Source organism: Oreochromis niloticus, linkage group LG5, assembly GCF_001858045.2.
Source record: "Oreochromis niloticus isolate F11D_XX linkage group LG5, O_niloticus_UMD_NMBU, whole genome shotgun sequence".
Lineage (NCBI taxonomy): Eukaryota > Metazoa > Chordata > Actinopteri > Cichliformes > Cichlidae > Oreochromis > Oreochromis niloticus.
This window is the reverse complement of record NC_031970.2, coordinates 12,282,461-12,297,100: the sequence shown is the minus strand read 5'-3', so window position 1 is coordinate 12,297,100 and position 14,640 is coordinate 12,282,461. Positions and strand designations below refer to the sequence as shown.

The window sequence follows — 14,640 nt, the reverse complement described above, 5'->3', positions numbered from 1 at the left end:
CTCTAAATCTTTCAGCTGCGCGGCATGTTTTTAGATTTGCAGCCTGTTTCCCTTCATCTGCGGCAACAATGGAGGCTTTTATCAACCTGCTTCTCAGACAGTCACACCTGGGGACTGACCAGCAGCAGCAGTGTCTGATGTTTCCCTCCCCTCCTCACTCAGTTCACATCTACTCCAGTGTTTTTGGGTTATGATCAGCGTGGATCAGGATTCAAGTGATGAACAGCTTCAGAGCCTCAGGCTGTAAACAGGATTACTAAATCTCTGGACGCTCTCCAGATGTTGCTGCTTTGTTTGTTTCAGAACTGTCTTCTCCTCTGTGTCGTTCTTTGGGCTTAAAAAAGGGACAATAAGGTCATGTCCTCTTTAATGCTGTGTCTCTTGTCCCTTCTTATTTCTTTCTCTGTGACGACTTGCCTAATCTAAGTGCAGGAAATAATGGATTCATTTACACACAGCATGCTTATTGTCACACACAAGTGTCAGGCTGCAGCTAATGAATAATTTCAGTTGTCATATTTGATTAGTTCGCTTAATTTCTTTTAGGATTATTCGATTGACAATTTAATCTATAGAATACTGCGCATTTTCAAAGGTAAGGTGACATTTTCAAATGTTTAAAAAAATTAAAAGTTTTTCATTCCAGTTAAGGAAGAACAAAACAAACAACAGCACCAGTAACTTTCTGATTGGTTGAGTGGGCAGTAGTCTTTTGGCAGGCATGCTTAAAATCAAAGCGATGGACCAAGAACACACCAGTATGCTTCAGTGGAACATAAACTTGACAATTGTCCACGTAACAATGAAAGGAAATGGCATGTTTCCAGAAAATATTACCAAGTGGTAGCAGGTACAAAGCGAAAAGGAAAGGTCCAAGAACATAGCCTTGCGGTACCCCCAGGGGAGGGCAGCAGGCACAGAAAATTCTAGTATTATTTTGGTCTGTTACCTTAGCATTAATTAGCCAATATGTGTGTTTGTGATTCTACAGTTGTTATCTGATCGCAGCCAAACACACAGACTTTTGACTGCAAGAAAACAACACAGCCATAGCCAGAATGCTAATCCTAAGGATTTAAAATGCCAGTGGTTAATGTTATGGTAGCAACATTATTGTTCTGTGGCTTTAATACATGCACTGCAGCCCTGACATTCTCCAGGCATTACCCAACAAAGGTGCATGTCAGAGCTCAAACATCCAGGTGCAGTTTGACTGGATATAAGCTGCTCTTTAAACTGCCAGTGTGCCTGCACAAAATCCATGTGGCGTTGGAATGCTCCGGTGTGCAAGTGTTCCCTCCTGCATGCTGTTGTGGTACCTCCCTCGCCTAAACCATCTGAAGTGGACTACTTCCTGCTGTGTGCTACATCTGTGAAAGGACAACTGTGGAAATAATCCTGAGCTGATTCTCCAGGAGGATCCTGCGTGAAAATGGCTAAAAGTCTGCTATTATTGATACAGTTGATTCAAGTCTTTCTGTACCAATGCTTCAGGAGACGTAAAGGACGAAACTCAGCTCAGCTGAGACAATCACAGACTTTTCCACATCATCATCAATCATTGATCGACCGACAGCCTGATTATTCAGGAATTTCTGAGGGTCACAAATTTTAGTCTGCTGCCACTCAGTTTTAGAAGTTTCACAGTCTAATTTCCCTTATGGCTGCTGTTACAAGATTAATATAAACTGTAGTGAGCTTTTCAATATAACTGAATTGGATTGTACCTGAAGCTGTAGTCTTGAGACTTGTGTGATATAAAACTGCACTCAGCTGCAGAACAGATATTTTTTTATTTCCTTTATCAAACTTTCTGTTCGCAGTACAATTTCTGCCCTTCTTACAAAGATATCTGGTCCTAATAAAATGTATGGTTGACTGGGGGCTTCCTCCTGATGTACAGTGCAGCTTAAGGTGCAGACTAAAACATATATAACCAAGAATGTATGATCAATAAAATCTCACAGTGGCTATTTGGGATTTTTTTTTTTTAAAGGTCAGCCTGCAAGCTGTACTAGATGGGGATCTCTGATGCAGTTAGAGGCAACTAATTTCCAAGTATGCTATGCATCCAGCTGAAAAGCTAATGATTTATGTGAAAAATAAAGTTCTTGTTAGGCTGAAGGGAACTTGGGCTTTTTGTCCTTTTTAGATTCTATTTTGTGCAACTCCCAAATCTACTGATACAAGGGGAAAAAACTTGGCAACAGGAAATGTATTTTTAACTTTAAGTCTCCATAGCAGTTTCCAAAAAGGCACGAAAACATCAAAGAGTGGAAATAATGACACTATTATGCAACAGTTGCTCATGTGGATGTGCTTGTTGGTGGTTTCAGCCTGTGTGGTCATGAAGTTTGGACTATATTTACAGATGTCACATGGGCCCCTGTAGCCATTTAGATGAGGGTGGGGGGGGGGAAGACCTTCAGACAATGTCATCAGAGCAATATCTGTTTATCTGATGCATTAACAGGCTTCTCATATAGCACATGCAACAAATCAGAGAAAATGTCATTGTTCATGCAAACAGGTACATCAGCACAGCTCGGTATCCATTTATACTCTCACAGCATCTCAGTGCGGTTTATTCTAGTCCCATCTTCGAAGAATAGAAGTCAATACAGGAAGCAAAGCAGTGGCTAAGGTTTCTTCACTGTTTTATCCAGAACATCTCATCTTTTCCAACTGCTGCAACAAACTCTGTCTGAGTCATCTGGGAATTTCTGTGCTTCTGCATTGTGATATAACATTGAAATCTTGTAGAGACAGATTCCTGCCGTTAGGCATCTTGGGCGCACTGTGCCATCTTGGTTACAAAGAATGGGAGGTGCACGGCAACTTGGCAGTATCGTCATGAGCAATAAGTACCCGATAACCTGAAAATATTAAAATAGGCAATTTTTGACTTTTAGACACATTGTTCTCCCAAGTCCTGATCACAAACATGTAAACTGACAGACATCAAAACTATTCACATATTTTTCATAAAAGGCTCTTTTACTTCCAAAACACAGGTTTATAGATTCAGCTTTCGTAGATCTGACTGGTTAATTGCAGTTTTCTGATCTGTGATGGGAAGATTAAATTAAAGGGTTTAAGTTGATGAGCCTCAGTTTGTGCTGACTTCCCTATAAAGTTTGAAGGGTTAATTGCGCAGCCTGAAATAAACAGACAAACGGGAGGCAGGCGATGCATGCACACATGTCTTGCTTCCTGTGATCATGAGTCATTTACAAACCAGTGAATGAGTGTGCTTGTGTGCCTTTGAGCCTTGGGAGCTTCTTTTTTTTTGTTTTTGTTTTTGCAGTGGAAAACTGTAAGATGAATCTTGCTAATTGTCCATATAGTGTCGCTGTGTGAGAACATCATTAACAGACACAAAGGCGATGTGTGTGGGTGTGTGTCTGTTTGTGGCTCCCTCCAAAGATGTTTTAGCTTTCCGCCCCAAAGAAAAATCACCAGGGTTGAAACAAAATATGTTTATCATATTTTAGGTTGATTATCATCCATACAACCATCAAACTGATAGAAACAACAGGAATATGCACATAAATATGTGTATATTCCTCATGTTTTAAATAATTTGACAAGGTCAGTGCATATACAGGATAACTTGTACATACCCTGACCTTATTATTTGTAACTCTGGGCATATTTAATATGAAATTTACCACTATAACAGTGTACTATACACTATGCTGTACACTATAACTATAAATATACATGTACTGTTCAGTAAGGTAACACAGAAAACACATTTGTGTTCACTGTAAGGGACCCAAATATTTTTAGCTGCATAGTCACCCAATAAAAGCCTATTTTGTGCTAAAAAACCCTGGTGTGTGTATATGTGTGTGTGTGTGTGTGTGTGTGTGTATTAGCCATGCTGAGGGGCCATAAATCTATAGACACACTGTGGGGACTCTGACATGGGTTATGGTTTGGGTAAGCCTCAGCATAATTAATGCAAGTCCTTCCATTGTGAAGTGATGGAAACATGACTGTGTGTGTGTTCTTGTGTATATGTGACGTTTCTTCTCTCTGCAGTATGGGGATTTCCTTTTTCCACTCTGGTCACATGACTGCAGATATGGGTGTGGTCTCCTGCATTCCTGGCCTCTCGCTTTGCTCTCCTTAGGCCGTCTGGCATCCTGCGACACTCTCTCTCTTTTACACACACACACACACACACACACACACACACACTGTCGTCTAGACTTAACTCACACCAGCTCAGTGTAACGTGTCCTGCATGTGGAAAAGCCTGTATGAAGTCACTGTGACATGATTCAGGACTCAGGACTGTATGTGTGCGGGGTGTGTGTGTGTTTGCATGTGATTGGTTGTTGGGCGAACCAAGAATCCACTTCTTCTTTGTTTGGCGGGTGTGGGCAGCAGTGAGGTTGAATAGCAGGAGCGTGTGCATGTGCGTGGTTGTGTGTGTGTGTGTGGAGGAGGGCGGTGCAGGCTTCTCCTTTAGTATGCAGAGCAGGTGTGTCTGCAGAGGCAGAGAACCGAGATGGAGGAAAAGGAGGGAGGTTAACAGCAGCTGAACAGCAGACCGGTCTGATGGAAGATAATGAAAAGAGAGAGATGAATGAAACTGTTTTTATGACCTGTTATTGTGTGTGTGTTTCACTGCGTGTTTGGAGGAGAGAGAGAGACACAGAGAAATTTAAAAATTTACATTCAAATCAAATTTCCTTATGCCAGCAGCCTTCTCATAGCAGGAAAAATAATATAAGTGACAGCAGCTGGACTGTTCCTGAAACATCAAATAAAAGATCAAAGTATTTAGGAAGCAGTTTGTGATTAAATATTCTAAAGACAAGAAGAAAAGAACTGTCTGACAGGCTGAACTGTGATGAGGTATTGATCCTGTTTCCTGGTCCAAGCGTCTCCACCATATGATTCTTGGTCCCTACAGTTTTGTGTATGCACTATTCATGTGCAGCCAGTCTTCAATTTAAGTTGACTCATGGTGTACACTTGAGCCTCCAGCCTCATGCTTTTACCAAATATTGATTTTTGAGGCTTCAGAAAAGAGTCACTCCTGGGCCGTCTAAGATTTCAGTGTGGACTTTAAACTCAGGATCAGGGCTTTTTCATAGCGATCAAGCCAAAGCACACAGCATCATTTTAATGGCTGTCCTCGTGTTGTGAATGGACTCGTCTCAAATGTTCTCTCGGCTGAAGTTTAATCCATTAGTAGCGTCTTCTTCCTGTCATATGTGATGGCATTCCTGTGCCCATCAGGGATGCCATTATTTTATTTTTTAAAATAATTTAGCCATCATCAGTACATCTCTTGTACTGATCGGTTTATATTATTAGCCTAGCTCTGTAGCTAGTGACCTGGTAACAGATCATTAAATGTCAACAAGCCCAGGGGTGTGAAACACATTTTAGTTTGCGGGCCGCATACAGCTCAATTTAAACTCACAGGAGCCAGTCAGTAAAGCCATATATTCCAAAAAGGGAAAGAAAACTCAAAATGATAATCATTTTTATTGTAACTCTATAAATGCATGATAGGTGTTGAGAAAAACAAATGTGTTTTTTTGTCTTCAAGAAAAGTTTTTCTAAATGTATAAATATGTGGAAAGTTCCAGAAATGTTCACTCCTACATAAAAATGCTGGAATTGATATGTCACACCAGAAATAAACAAATAAAGCTGATTTGGACCTACTGGCAGGTCTGTCACGGCTCCTGGGCCACATGTTTGACACCCTTGAACTAGCACAGCTTCACAGACCCTCCAAACATTTTTATAGCTGCTGATGACAGTGAAGCTTTTGATAAGAAGCTGTGTGATTTAAAACATTAAGAGCTACTGTTGCTAGCTTCTGGAGTTTATATTTACAGCCCTCTGTGTTACTTCCTGTCCTCCACCCGTGTGTTTAGCCTTGCTGCATGATTGCATTTCCTGAGATAAATTGTGGTCTGCCTGCAGCTTAGCTTAACTTTCAAAATAAAATGTAAGCAGGCTTCCTTCCTGTCTTAGCTTTGGCCTTTGGTGGGTTAATTTGTGTAAAGGGAAGCATTAAGTCAAATTAACAAATCTGACTGCTTTTTCCTGTTATTTTCACTTCAGTGCTGATGATTTCAGACCTTCGGGGCATGCCAAAAATTTCTCTAAGCAGGAAAAACACTGTAAACATGAGCATCGTTTTGTCTAAGACCAAAGAGTAGCACACAATGACTTCATTAAACTGCAATGAAAAACATTTTTCAGGCGAGTGTGTTAAAGTATTATGATTGATTGGTTTTATTTCTATCTATAGGCTCACAAACTAGACGTGCAAAAAGCTGTAAACAGAAAGGCACAGTCCTGTAAGATAATCAATATCAAAAGAGTTAATGGCATTGGCTGAGAAAGAGCAGGCTGAAAACAGACTTTATTATAGAGCCCTTCTTCTGAATGGATATGCTTATCAGCCTTTGTCACAGCTTTTAGCCATATCTTCTATCATTCTCTGACGTGCAATATGTCCTTTCTCTATTTACCTGCTTGATCTTTGACCTTATATATTATAATATTCTTGGTAATAAACAGCCTATAATGATAAATTTTCTAATCTGTGTTCTAGCAACTTCAATCCCAGCAGCCTGAATGGGACCTGGCAGCAGATAGAATCAAGCATAAAACATTTGTGTATTTTCTGCATCACCAGCTGAATGTCACTTCATGTGATTTTGTCTACTGTAACTTTATTGCGTAACTTCCTTCTCTAGTGTTATACGGCTCAATGGGCTAAGAACATAAAAAATTCTTCTGCAGAGAATCCGTTTCGCTCATTGAACATACAGAAAACAAAAAAAACATCAGTGAAAATGTGGGAAAAACAAAACTCTGAATATAACCAGGCAAAAGAGATGCAAATGTGATGATGTCTGTCAGTTTAGCCTTTACCTGGCTTTGTTTAATGGCGGGATTTCAGAGTGACCCCAAACGCCTCATTAATGCCAGGGTTCAGTTTTCTGAATTTGAGGTGACTTGTTTTATTTGTATCAGTTAATTAAGTATGTTTCAGAAAATGGTGATACCTGGTGGAGCTCAGATTGAGCAAATGTCTTCCACGTGTCCAACAAACACGGTTCAGCATCTGCACTGCAGAAGTCTGCAGTCTCGCCAATAATTTATTCAGGAGTCGCCCTGTCTAGATAATTGTGTCCTCTTGACGGTGTTACTGACGTTCTAGGTGCCTTTTTGAACATTTTAACATAACTCTATTGTGTTAATGTCCTGCAGGTTTCTTAATAATAACAATGTGATGGATGTGATGTCAGTGCGTGAGTCATTGTGCACCTTGGTTTTGTTTAGTTTAACCAAATGCAGTTAGAACTGCCAAAACATGAATCCAATCCTCTCTGAGGCGGAGTGTGTCTGCAAACTGTTTACATGTGAAAAGACGTGCCTACATGTTTATGTTTTCAGGTGTTTTCCAAAACTTTCTCAGAAATGGGCTCCAAAGCGAGACTCGTTTATGAGAATATTTATTCATAACCAGCTCTGCAGTCTTTCAACTGCCCTCAGTTTTCGAATAATACTTACCAAGTTATAAACACGGCGCTCTCTCCATCTCCACATGATGTGAAAGTGGGATGCCTCGCTTCTGTAACAATTGGGTTCTTGTACTATAAAGTGTGTTAAGGCTTCTTCAAACCACACACATAATCCAAAATAGTCTTTTTTTTCCGCTTTCCACACACACAAGCTTATGCTATCGCACATGCATATAAGTTGAGTGGCTGGCAACATGGCGACTGCAGCATAATTTAATCTGAAGTAAGAAGTAGATAAGACAGACAAAGAACAGACACACTGTCTCTCACGCACGGAAACTGGTTGTCTTAATGCCACGTTGATGCGCCGTCTATATTTAGATGTCTGCTCAAAACCTCTCGGGACTTTCTTATCTTCTCTTTGTCGAATATTGAAACACGAAAATGTTGGATTATTTCAGCTGACAGCATTCCCACTGCATTTCCAGAGGACATGTTCAGTAAAGGTTCTCCAACAAACACTGGATGGTAACGCCTTTAAACCTTTAACTTTCAATGGGAATTGGCCCATTGCTGTGGCAAGGAAAGCTGCCTGGAAATCAATGCACGTTCTCTTTTTTTTTGTCTTGCAGTGAATCGGGGCTCACAAACATACAGAACAAGTTTCAGAGATATCCTGTAGCTACGTTCAGTATGCAGACAGACATACTATAGACATGCCGCTGTCACGCATATTTGAACAATGTTTGTAGCCCAGTCTCTCAGATACTATCTTTCTATGAATGATCTCTGTGTAGATGAACAGCTTTCAAGGGCATGTGCAGTTTTGACAATACTCTCACGAACACATCACCTGTTTCCAGTGTAGCATTTGGTCATAATTTCTTACTACCAACAGGTGACGTCTTGGAAACTTGTGGTTTTACCAGACCTTCTGCAGTGTTGCAGAACAACATAAAAAATAACCTATCTATGACATCATATCTAAGTCTGGGTAATGCTATTGTATCGAGCCATCAAAAGTTACGTTTTTAGAAAGTAGATGTAACGCATTAACATCAGTATTGCATCATTGTTGCTTTTAACAGTGTTGCCGGGTGTTTTTTGACCTCACGTTAAGACTAAAATCTGAATAGTACTTGCATAATGAAAGTATTTGTTTGGCCCTTGTGGTCAGTCAAAACTTAACTGGTTAACACCTGCTAAGAAGGTGCAGTTCTGGATTTAAGGCAAAAATCATAACAATTTATTTTGCTTAAAGTTGAAAACTTGGAAAGACGACTTAACACTTTTCCGTTTTAATCAAATCCACTACTATACACTATACTCAATAGTCTAAATTAAGTGTGTGTGTGTGTGTGTGTGTATTTCTACTTCTATATTGTAGACGTGCTGCAGCCTCCAAAATGATCTCACAGTAGAATTAACACCTCTTTAAAACTGTTACTCATTATAACCTTCATGAAAGGGCATTTAAGAGGATTGTTGCATTAGTTTTAGCTAATAATAAACCGGCACACAAGTGTATTAGAAAGCTACTTCTCATTCCAGCTGGCAGTTGGCTAGTGGAAATATTTCATCACCAGTAATCTGGGAAAGAACTGGTTTGTGCGAGTCATTGTGCGAGTGACATGTAAGTGTGCAGGAGGATTAGCTTGTGTATGTTGACCTGATCAAACCTGTCGGTTTTCACATGTACATGAGCCTTAGCAGCTTGTTTGTAGTTCTGATTACACATTGGAGAATTTTCCAGCGTCAGCTAGTTGGACCTGTGTTACAACTTTGTGGTTTTGTGATTTAGATTTTCCAAATATTTTCCATTCCCATTCAGCAAGTGGTTGTAACATGTTAGGGGCGGGTTATTTTGTTTTTGTAATGTATTGTTCAGGCTACACGATATCGATGTAGGGAAATGAAAATGGGTTTCATGCATTGACTCTCACATCATAATGGATGGAAACTAATGCTGCAGTTGCTCAAAGACTTTTAGGTCGCCCACGTGGTTCTCTAACCAGCTGGTAAGTTCTACGTTTCAGTGATAGTTTACATTTTTATAATTCTAAAAACAGAGATTGGGTCTTTGTCAGGCATTGTAATAGATGACTCACTGTCATGTAGACATGCTAGTCTAATAGAATAATACACTAGTTTGAAGGGAAAAAAGACACAAACAAGCTAAAAATAAACATGAATACATTACTAAATACTAAATACATTGCCCTTTTTATTTTAGTTTGTTTTTCAGGACAGAAATGTAAAGTTTTTTACTTAACATTTCTGTTAGTTCACTTAAAAGTTTCCACACTCCTGTTGCTCGCTTTTATGTTTAGTTTAGTTAAATTTAATACACTTAGTGATTTCCAGGAAAAGAAGATGTTTACACTAACTAGCAACTCACCCTCGTAAGTGTAATCTGTTATGCCTCTCATTACAGATTACAGTAAGAAAAAAGCAGGATTTTCTATAATCGCCTAATCTGACACAAACACTAACGTAACAAACAGAAAATCATGTAGTATGAGCCTGGCATTACATAATTTACTAACCTTAAATTAGCCCCAACCACAAATGCTTGATTAGTTTGTTTGTTTGTGCAGCAGCAGAGAGCAGATCTAATCAAAATTGAAAATGATCAAAAATGAAACCACGAGAAGAGGATGCAGGGTTTCACCGGCTCTCATCTCTCTATTGATTTGTGTATTTGCAAGTCATTTTTCCTGTCTTGCTCTCAAACACAAGAGGTGAAAATCACATTACTCTACTGACTGGCATGAGGATTCAGGAGGATTTTTTCTTGTTGTTTTAAAATCATTCAGTTGTTATTATGTTCTTGATTTCATTTTAAATCTTAGATTTTACTTTAGATTTGGTTTCCAGAGAGAGATTTTGTTGTTAGCAATAGATGAATTTATCTGATGCAAGATGCTATAAATTAAGAATCAGCATTAATAATACATGTGTGTATTGACATATACACATCTCAGTAAATTTATATACCAGTGCTTCTGCATACTGCTTGTCTTTTGTAAGTGCCCAGTATTATTTCGGTTTTTTTTTCCATTTTTCTAGTCTAGTTTCTATTTCTATTTGTATTTCAACTGAAATGTGTCTCCCCACCCAGTTTTAGTCATCAGTGACAATAACATGGTTTCTGGCCAAGCTGTACAGTAATATTCAGTAGCAAGCTGACCTGCACATGAGCTTAATGACTCTGCAGCTTGTTATTTATGACAGTTATCAGATGACAGTTTCTGTGGGTTTCAGTGCCTTTGAAAATCAGATGAAACAAACCTATTTTATTCTGCTGCCTAATGCTGTAATGCACAGTGACAGTATATGCAACCTGTCATCACTTTGTGCCCCCACTTATGTTTGTGATAAGGAAACAACTTGTTAAAGCCTGACAACCTTGCAAACACTCGGTGACCTGACAGCTTAGAAAGTGTGTGTGTGTGTGTGTGTGTGTGTGTGTGTGTGTGTGTGTGTGTGTGTGTGTGTGTTTGAATGAGCAGGTGTGTCATTAGGGTTTAAAGGTCAAAATGCTTACCTTCGAACTGAGCTGGGTGTGGTTGTGTAGTCAACAAACAGAAGGTGTATGTTGTTTGTGAAACTCCACCCAAAATATGTGGGTTGTGCAGTTTTGTTTTATTTCCATTTCACATTCATGAATGAGGGCCTTTTATTAAGTAACACACATTAATGTTCTGACTAATGTTGCTGATTATATCCATGCTGATAAGAGAATCATAAAGCTTATGGAAAATACTGCTATTAGTAGTAAATTGATAAGAAACTGAACTATGAATTAGACACTGAAGCTCTGCCCATGTACATCAAACACACTAAAAGCACAACTTGCTAACTCATTTGGTTTCTTTAATGCACATCTGAATAATGAATGTAAACGTAGATATTCGATCTTTTTTAATTAAATAGTCGCACATTTCATCCTCTTATTGCCTCTGTAATTAAGTAATCTCATTATCCATAATTAACACATTCCATCACAGTGACATCATCAACAATTTCTTTAATAACTTAGAACAAACAGGCATTCATTTTATTACCGCGTTCTCATGTTGTGACTAATGACTCAAACATAGTTACTGAAAACATGAAACCGACTTACGGGATTGTTAAATTATCTGTCGGTCATTAATGTAAAGCGTGTAAATACAAAGTAAAGAAAAACGTTACCTTTTCCTTATTAATTTTTTCCCGTTAACAAAAAAAAAAAAAAGGCGAGAGATGGGGCATCAAATAAACTCATCCAGCTCCTCCTTTTTTTTACTTGTAAAAGTGCAGCAATCATTGATAAACATTGACACAGATAAATCTGTAAACTCCACCACTTACACCAATTATTTACAATTTATTCAAATCAACTTCACAAACATGTTAATGTAATTTTGTTTATTTGTGTAGGATGACCTGATATTCTACTTTGTGAAGGACTGCACAGCATTTTTATGCACCACGTTCCTCTTTTTCATTAGCTCTGTAGTGCTCAACGCTGCATGACAGAAAGTTTTCTCAAATCTGGCACTGATCAGCAGCTGTGACGAAAGCGGGGAAGGCCCCGTCCCCTTAGGGGGATGTCGATCAAACTGTGCGCACACGGGTTCAAGCTCAGGCTAAGCTGTCACTGTGAACGCTGGCGTTGCTCTAAACGGGAAGAATTTGGAGTCAACCCAAAGTTGAACATTACGCAGGATATGGTGAAAACCATCACAAAGAAAACCATCACACAGACTCGGAAACTGTTTATTTAATATTAAATTATCTGGTTTTATACCATCCATCCACCCATAATATTTATTTTGGGCATTTTTTTTTTAAATAGAGTACCCCTGGATTGGAGTAAGGAGCAGTAATTAAGAGAAGTAAGTATATAGATGAGCTTCAGTCTATCATTAGCCTGTTAAATCCCGAACCATGAAATAGTTGCCAAACTCATATATGAAATATGATACATTTGGCGTTACAGGATTAGGATATGAAAGGGAATACATGAGTGGAAGGACATATCTGGCGTGAGAACAGCAAAACTTTAGCTCCAGTTTAAGCCCTGTTAAATGTAATTTAAAAACTTGACTACTACAATTTACATGACCCAACTGGAAATCTGCACAGTATGCGGTTATCATAGCACAACAGCATACACTGAGACTGGACCTCTTCTTCTTCAGTCATTCATATGTCTTTATTTCCTATATTGTGGCCTCTAAAAAGTAATGACATTATAATAGATTTTACAATATTGCACTGCAGATATCGCACTGCAAACGTGAGGTGTCGAGAAAGAAAAAGGTCTTTGATCCTCATGAGCTCTCGCTCTCACCACCACGCTGATGTGGAGTGAGCCTGCCTGTGCAGTGTATTTTGTTTCAGGTTGGGAAAATTTGCATTATGTAAAGTCATACTGAGATGGCCATTAGCAATTCCTGTTTGAACAACAACCACTGTCTTACATTTGATACCGAGCAAACCATGTTAGGATTATTATAAAGGCTTCAAAGCAAATTTCTGAAGAGGAAAGCATCACGAAAAACGGTACACTAAGTATAAAAGCTGTAAGCTGCTGCTTTATGCGCAGCTCATGTATGGATTCACCGAGTTTTATTTTTATTTTTAGCTTAGCTCATTTTTATACAATAAACATTTAACTGTCTCTGACTTGGAAGTCCAGATGCCATCGAATGTAAATGAGGTCTATGCTTTGATTAGATGTTCAGTTGGTAATTTCTCTAAGTGAACCAGGTGCCAATTATTGCACAGCAAGCCAACTGAAGCTCCCACTGTTATATTAAGCATTCACCAGAGCTTTGAAATTGTTCTGTCTGTCCTCCTCAGTCTGAGAACCACTGACCCAAGCATCGTCCTGCAACACCTGTACCAAAAAACACCACTCAGAGGATGCTTAACCCCAGCAGTAATGGTAGTGCTTCTCTAACAGGGTCTGTCTGTGTGTGTGTGTGTGTGTGTGTGTGTGTGTGTGTGTGTGTGTGTGTGTGTGTGTGTGTGTGTGTGTATGAGCGTCCATCAAAGAGCACTAAACTGTGAAAAATGGAGGACAGCCTTTGATGTGCACTTACATAATCTGTAGTGATGGGCTTGAGAGTCAGAGTTTGGCCACACACACTCTTTCACACTCTGACCCAGTGGAGATCCTCCATCTCATTGTCTCCTGCTTGATGCTGATTGGCTCTCAGAGCTGCAGTGCATGTACCGTGACCTCTGGCTCTTCATCTGTGAGTCTGGATTTCTTGTCGCTGGGCTAATTTAGTTTTTCCTAAACTCTTGATTATAGCATCTAATCTTTTCCTGATTTGCAGTCTGTAATTAAATTTGCTGTCTGATATTGTTTTCACAGATGCTTCAGTTAATGAATTCAGAGGCCAACTGCTGTCTTCAGCATTTGCTTGAAGTGTGTTTTATTTCACTGTATAGCTGTGCTTTTGCACACATAGTAAGGCTGAGAAGAAGAGAATATGTGAATAAATCAAGGCCTGTGGGCCAACTCTAACCCTTCAAAATGTTTATATGGCTCACATATAATTTCAGTGTTGACCAAATCTGGTCCACCCCATTGTAGCTGTGGTCTACACACACCAGTGTAACCGAGTGGGGTTACTTATGACTAGGCTATATATTTACATGTGATGATGTGATATTTTTAAGCACAAAAATGTTTCCTACCATGAATTTTGTCAGTCTTCTTCCACTTTTTTAATTATTTCTGAATTGGCCAGTTGGTGCGGCAGAGGAAATGGAAAGCTCTTTCTGATAATTATGAGTAAATGTTAACTAAGGTGGAAAAATTGCCACTTGGGGTTCAGGATTTGCCCTTGGACCCCCTTTCTATGACACAGTGGCAGTTCTGTAGCATCAGAATCAGAATACTTCATTAATCCAAGAGGAAATTATGTAAATTATGAAATTATTATGATGGCACTACGCCCACTGGCAAGCAGTTGTAACCCTACCATACAATGAGGTATTTTATTTTGTACGGCACAGGTGTACTACGTGATCTTGACTAAATGTTATAAAGGCTAATAAATATTTTTGTGTGGCCTGCTTCAGGGCTTTAATGTGAAAAAATAGCACGGGACATACACTTTCAATGAAG

The 14,640-nt window shown here is 39.1% G+C and overlaps 1 protein-coding gene across 8 annotated transcripts in view; it reads left to right on the top strand.

The window, feature by feature from the left end:
- The window catches only part of LOC100696627 (plasma membrane calcium-transporting ATPase 1), a 123,903-nt gene that overhangs the window by 35,748 nt on the left and 73,515 nt on the right, over window positions 1-14,640 (top strand). The window contains exon 1 of one of the 8 annotated variants that reach the window (XM_005469684.4): window positions 13,425-13,446. The exons of the other annotated variants lie outside the window; for them this stretch is intronic. The gene's annotated coding sequence lies outside the window, so the exon portion shown is untranslated. Of the gene's footprint in view, window positions 1-13,424; window positions 13,447-14,640 lie in introns of those variants that run through there. 8 annotated transcript variants of the gene reach the window in all.